Source organism: Poromitra crassiceps (genome assembly GCF_964638095.1).
Source record: "Poromitra crassiceps genome assembly, chromosome: 27".
NCBI classification, from domain to species: Eukaryota; Metazoa; Chordata; class Actinopteri; order Beryciformes; family Melamphaidae; genus Poromitra; species Poromitra crassiceps.
Window position 1 is genome coordinate 1,987,918 of NC_139650.1, and position 7,816 is coordinate 1,995,733.

Here is a 7,816-nt window from a genome sequence, read left to right on the forward strand (position 1 = left end):
TGACAATTTCCTCATAATTTCCTAGAAAGGAACTGTTCATTTCTTAGGAAGCAGTTCAATGGTAGTCCAATTTCTTCTGTTGTTTCTGAAGCAGAACCACAAATGTGTTTTGCCATCAGGATCTTAGGGATGTCGGGATGTCATAAATCATCTGATGACATCATCAGTGATGTCATAAGATTTAGAGCAAGTGGGCAATGTTCTCTGTTTGTTTCAATTTGTGTCCTCCTGGTGACATCACTGATGTCTTGTGACATACAAACATGATGCCTTCTGTATTCACAGCCTTGCAAGCCAGACTTGGTGCCAGTGAGAAAGAGGTGGAAGAACTGAAGCAGGAAAATGCAGGTAACTTTAAATAATTAGCTACAATTTGGTAGCAACTGTTCTGGTCTAGAATATGTCTATAAATGTTAAAGTATGAGATTTGGTAAGGCTTGATTTTCCAGTTCTGCAATTTCCTAATCTCTCGAGACAGACTTTTTTCGACTTGCATCGATTTGTTTTTTTACCATTGGGTTCCCAGGTTGACAATTTCCTCATAATTTCCTAGAAAGGAACTGTTCATTTCTTAGGAAGCAGTTCAATGGTAGATGGAAACCTCCAATTTCTTCTGTTGTTTCTGAAGCAGAACCACAAATGTATTTTGTCATCAGGGATGTTGACATCATCAGGGATGTGACATCATCAGTGATGTCAAGTGGACAATGTTCTCTATTTGTTTCAATTTTTGTCCTACTGGTGACATCACATCACTGATGTCTTGTGACATACAAACATGATGCCTTCTGTATTCACAGCCTTGCAAGCCAGACTTGGTGCCAGTGAGAAAGCGGTGGAAGAGCTGAGGCAAGAGAATGCAGGTCACTTTAATAATTAGCTACAATTTGGTAGCAACTGTTCTGGTCTAGAATATGTCTATAAATGTTAAAGTATGATATTTGGTAAGGCTTGATTTTCCAGTTCTACAATTTCCTAATCTCTCGAGACAGACTTTCAACTTACATTGGGGGAACAAATATTTTATTTTATTTATTTATTTTTACTGTTGGGTTCCCAGATTGACAATTTCCTCATAATTTCCTAGAAAGGAACTGTTCATTTCTTAGGAAGCAGTACAACCCCACAGCACATGCTCAGTTGTATGGATATACAACAAAATGCAGTTTTGATATGCACTGGTTAAGATTTGTTTTCCTTCCTTTTGTTTACAGATCGACCTAAGGTGGCTTTCTCTGCAGGTCTAACTGATGCAGGAACAGTAGGACCCTTCAATACTGAGATCACATTGATCTACAGTAAAGTCCTCACCAACATCGGTCAGGCCTACAACCCCAATACAGGTACAGTACTAATATTATATAACTATAGACTACTAACCACACATTGCTCCTTTAGTAGAGTTAATGATAAACTGACAGCACTGACCTCTCCATTTTCTCCTCAGGCATCTTCACAGCCCCACTCAGAGGAGTCTACTATTTCAGATTCACTGCTCTTAATATTGATTATCCACATTGGGTGGGCGTATTCCTTTACCGCAACAATCTTAGAGTTATGTTTGTTAATGAGCATGAATCTGATTCTGGTTATGCATCGGTAACTAGTGCTGTCACTCTAGAACTGGCAGAGGGGGACGTGGTCTCCATGCGTCTTCCCGGAGGCTATACCATCTTTGATGATGTGAATAATCGCTCGAGCTTCAGTGGCTTCCTGCTCTTCCCTTTGTGAGGGCAGCAGCTGTGCTGCCTGTGATTTAAAGTAATTCATAACATGCTGCTATGACAAGTTAGATGTATACATTGACCCTCTTCACCTTTCAATAAAGGAAATTGCTAACACTATCTGTTTTCAATTCAATGGCATTGTGCTACTATTGGTACATTTTGATAGCCCAGCCCCTATCTGAAATTACTTGCAGGCCTTTTCACTCTTACTCTGAGGTGTCTGTCTGCTGACTGAATTATTGCATCACAACTTAAAGTCAAAAGAAGGGCATCTACTTTAAAGAGCGTGGTGCAGGTAAAAAAAGGGCTTTGTGAACTCCAAGGGACTAAAATGTGGAATAAATCACATGCAAATTGAGGATTCTAATGAAGGACTTGATAATTACTTGATGACTTGATAATGACTTGATAAAACTACTAAAGGCTGGCAGCCAATTAAATTAGGCATAGTTTGGTTGCTAAGAAATCGACATATGTCCGTTTGCAAGATGTGTGTCTATATTTCTCTATCATATAATTGTTCGATGTGTTATTATTACTACTGTAATTTGTTAATGTTGTGTCAGCTAGCCCTCCTCTCCCTGTTCTCTCCATATAGTCTCCCATACTCCCCTATACTCCCATACTCTTCCATACGCTCTCTCCTCTCCCACATTTCCCATTCTCTCCCCACCTCCTCCCTCCCCCTGCTCTCTTCTCCCCCACACACACCCCCGCTCCCCCCCCCTTTCCCCTCTCCTGCTCTCTCCTCTTGCTCCTTCCCCACCTCCTATACCCTCCAACATTTCCCATTCCCTCCCCACCCCATCACTCTCTCACATTCCCCCTGCTCTCCTCCCTTCTCCTGCTCTCTCCTCTGCTCTATCCTTCATTTCTATATTTTCTATATTTCTCTATCAATTGTTCAAATGTTATCTTTATTCTGTATATTCTTGCTACTGTTGTGTCAGCTAGAATTAGCTAGATATATTTTCTGTGAAGCCCTCTGAGACTTGCTTGTGAATTAGGGCTATATAAATAAACTTGACTTGACTTGACTTGATAATTAAAATGTTATGTTTCTAAGCATTTAATGAAGTTGGAGTTTCACCGGCAGGACGTAGTGCATGGGAGGATCACACTACCAGTTCCCCTCCCGCCCGAACAGGTGCCCCCAACCGACCAGAGGAGGTGCTAGTCCAACAATCAGGACTGACTCATACCCCACCGGATTCCCACCCGCAGATACGGCCAATTGTGTCTGTAGGAACGTCTGATCAAGCCGGAAGTAGGCTACCGAAGCCGGGAATTGAACCCGGGTCTCGGGGGGTCGCTGAGTGTTTTTACCTCTGCGCTACCCAGACGCCCCAATGCTGAGGTCATCTTTAAGACTTGTTGAGCTAATGGCTGCATGCACAGCGCTTCTGGTTCAGGTCGGGTCGAACCCAGGCAGGTGGTCAGGGACAGCACGCTAACAGGCTGATAGCGCCCCCTGAGGGAAAGTAATGATCAGTGCTTTTGCTTTCCTCATATCGATTTCAAATGAGCCTTCCGCCCTGCCACATCACTCTGTTTAACATGTTTATGAGACGCAATTATCACAATCAAGCTCACTCCATTAGTCTTCGCCGTTTCAAAAACAAAACAATAACTGATCCATACTTCCTCTCAAAGGGATATTTGATTTTCTCCTCTGAAAATATCTCACTGTAAGCTTGTATAAAGTGTGCCAAGAAGACACTTCTCTGAGGAGTTGACAGATAACTCAGTGATGATATCTGAGCACAGCCTATGAATACACTCCTGGAGATCTGTGTAAGAATGGCAGATAGAGCACTCAATTTACACACACACACACACACACACACACACACACACACACACACACACACACACACACACACACACACACACACACACACAGATATGACAGTGATGAGGATGAGGAATCAGTCATCAATTAAATCAGAAATGTGATCCCTCTATATTGAATTCTTGTCAATTCATGTCTATTTTGTTTTGATAGTGAGCAAAATAATGACTTAATGTTCTCTTTTAGCTAAGCTGTGTGTGTTTAGGCAAGATTTTTAGCTGTGACTGTGTGCGTGCATGCGTGCGTGTGTGTGTGCATGTGTGTGTGTGTGTGTGTATGTGTGTGTGTGTGTGTGTGTGTGTGTGTGTGCGTGCATGCGTGCGTGTGTGTGTGTGTGTGTGTGTGTGTGTGCGTGCATGCGTGCGTGTGTGTGTGTGTGTGTGCGTGTGTACACGCGCGTGCTGTCAAAAATGGCAATTTATCTCCACAACCTGGAGGAATACTCACTGCTCTATAACTCTCGCTGTGTGTGTGTGTGTGTGTGTGTGTGTGTGAGGCATTCTGGTCCCCTTGCTCTCACTAAGAGTAAATGCCACTGTGTCTCAGCCTCCCGTCTGACTCACACTCATAAAAATGCACATTTATCCTCATAAACAGACAGAGATCGAGCAGTGCGTGTGCGCGCGTGTGTGTGTGTGTGTGTGTGTGTGTGTGTGTGTGTGTGTGTGCGTGTGTGTGTGTGTGTGTGCTTAAGGCAGAGAAATGGTTTGTGTGGGGGCAGGGGAGTTGTGTTTTATTTCACAACAAAACTGACAAGTTCCTCTGAAATGCTACAATATGAACATAAAACAGATCCAGTTTGATCCCCTCTGCTTTCATGTGCTTTCTGTTCTTGTGAATCCAGCAGGAACCTGGCAGAGACGAGCAGCAGCCCTGAGACGTGTGACAGCACCTCACAGCCCTGAGACGTGTGACAGCACCTCACAGCCCTGAGACGTGTGACAGCACCTCACAGCCCTGAGACGTGTGACAGCACCTCACAGCCCTGAGACGTGTGACAGCACCTCACAGCTTGTGTTGCACATTTGCGTGCACAATATTTATAGCAGCTCCACAAATAATACATGAAACACCTTGTTATGTGGGAAAATGATGTATGGCGTACCATCAAATATAACAGACATCTCAACATACCAGAGCAATGGGCCTGTACAAGAGCATTTGCCAGAGTGAAGGAATAAAGTACAGTAGGTTACAGTACGCTGCACAAAGTATAACCATTTCAGAGCACATCAATGTTTATCTAGGGCCATATGAAATCCGTTTTATTTATTTTATTTGTTCAAATTCCATTTTATTTTTCCCCAAATTCTGTTTTTTCCATTTGAATTTGAATTTAGGTGTTCGGATCGATCGATTGATTCTTTATTTATTTATTTATTTATTTATTTATTTATTTATTTATTTATTTATTTATTTATTTATTTATTTATTTTTTAAACGACTGCTGTCTGGGACAGCCTCTTCGACATGTTCGACGCAAGACCGACCTGCCTCTCAAAACACCCCAATCGAATGAAAAGTGAATTATTTCTCTAGGCCTATTTTACAAATATGAAAACATTTAGGTTACTAAAATAATTTTTGATAATTAGGCCTACTTTGATCAATTTCGGCCAAATTATGGAAAATTCCATGTTTTACAGTTGATTCCACATTTATTACCAAATTCCGTGATTTCATCCGTTTTTTCTGCATTGGGGAAATCACATGGAACCTATTTATCTCCTGGTGAGCGAACATGCATATGGTGCCTGCCTGGTGTCTGGTGGCCCGGTCACACTCAGAGCAATCTAACTGACTCCCGTACTGTGACTGATGTGTGCCAGCAGGGCTGCCCTGCACCTCCGCTTGTCCCTGTTCTGCATACTGGGCGTGAGTGGAAATGAGTGGCACCTCCTTCTGCCTTCAATCATCTATCCAGCACTCTTTCATAATCCATTCATAGATCTCTTGATGAATCTAGTCTGTGCCCTGGTATCCAGAGATCTACCAGGTCTGTCCTCTCGGTTCCTCCATGTATTGGTCTTAAATTGGAGGAGACAGGCGAGGTAATCGCTGCTTTCACGCTGAGGTTATAAAACTCAGACACCTGGCACCAGGTTTCTGGCAGCCTGGCAGCACTATGGGGGGGCTGCATCCGCTCCCACCCACCTCTCTGAGTGTGTGTGTGTGTGTGTGTGTATTTGTGTATGTGCGTGCGTGCATGTGTGTGTGCGTGTGTGTCTGTCTGTGTGTGTGTGTGTGCGTGTGCGCGCGTGTGTGTGTGTGTGTGTGTGTGTCCGTGTCCTTATTGACCCAAGAGGGCTTTGCAGAGCACATGTGCTCTTTTTCAGTGATGGCCAGCTTCACACTTCACAAATCCATGCTTTGGAGTTGCCCAGTATGACCACAGTCTCCTATTGTTGGCCACAGACCAGCTCCACTGAAGTGGCTGGAGTTAAGCTCCTTGCTCAAGGGAGCTTGGTTGTTTTACTGCCCAGATTTCACCTTCTCGCCCAGGGATTCAAACTGGCATCAAGCCTGCTTGGCTGCTTCTATAACCTCAAGGCCTCTGCTGCTCTGCCAGTGTGTGTGTGTGTATGTGTGTTACATTTGCTGCACCAAAGTACAACACAAACAACCATGAGCTGCTCCAGCACCAGCTCTCAGGGGTAATGTACACCGCCTCTGGAACAGATGTGGTACGGCTGCGAACAGACCCGCACTCATGTAATCTGTCACGGATCTGGGATCTGACAAAAATAGAACAGGTGCGTAATTTTTCCGTACGGCATGTATCCCCCATCAATTAACATGGGCGCGAGTCGATCTGGCAGTTTCGCCGGATCTGCAACGCAGCCGTAACGCATCTGGTGTACATTGCCTGTAAGACTTGTGTCCTTGTCAGACATTAGAATACATTTTACAGCATTTTCTACACTCCGGAAATGTGGTTGGAGCCCTCTCAGTATAGAGGTTGAGGTCATGCAGGATACAGTATGGTTCCTGATCCTAGTCATTTTCAATGGCCCTTTCAAGAACTTCAGCAGACATGGCATTCTCTTCTTTGACATACATCATCTGCATGTGTGCCCAAAAACTCAGACTCAGTAGCCCTTTAAATCCATTATCATCTGCATGTCTGCACACAAATTCAGACTCAGTAGCCCTTTAAATCCATTATCATCTGTATGTCTGCACACAAATTCAGACTCAGTAGCCCTTTAAATCCATTATCATCTGCATGTGTGCACAAAAATTCAGACTCCGTAGCCCTTTAAATCATTATCATCTGCATGTCTGCACAAAAATTCAGACTCAATAGCCCTTTAAATCCATTATCATCTGCATGTGTGCACAAAAATTCAGACTCCGTAGCCCTTTAAATCATTATCATCTGCATGTCTGCACAAAAATTCAGACTCAATAGCCCTTTAAATCATTATCATCTGCATGTGTGCACAAAAATTCAGACTCAATAGCCCTTTAAATCCATTATCATCTGCATGTGTGCACAAAATCTCAGACTCAGTAGCCCTTTAAATCCATTATCATCTGCATGTGTGCACAAAAATTCAGACTCAATAGCCCTTTAAATCATTATCATCTGCATGTCTGCACAAAAATTCAGACTCAATAGCCCTTTAAATCCATTATCATCTGCATGTGTGCACAAAAACTCAGACTCAGTAGCCCTTTAAATCCATTATCCGGAGGATTGCTGACCACACTCCAGAACCAATGCAGCACATTCTCCACACAATATCCATCATACAGCTGCATCATCACGCACATAAACTCTTTCCACCTTCTGCATCAGTACAGCACTGCACCTCTCCATGCTGATGCCAGAACATTGCATTCCCCTTTATTATAATCAACTGTGTACTGCTGCTCGTGTTGTCAGATGAAGACAATAAATACCTCTACTGTGATCTTGGTGGGAATTACCAGAGGCCCCACGATACGATATCACGATACATAAGTCACCATACAATATTACGGTAATACGATTTTAAAAAATTGCGATATATTGCGATTTACCTTTTTTTTTATGGCAAATGATGTACCCAAAGGAAAAAACTTAGTCAACATCTGTTTGATCGAATAAGATAAAGTTTCCACTCTGTTCGTCTCACGTCAATAATTTTTCTTGCCGCAAAATGGGATTGTCAAGCGGACAGACTGACCAACACTGTCATAAAAGTTGCATGCACCTGGCAAGTTATATAATAAAATATTGCGATATTTGGCT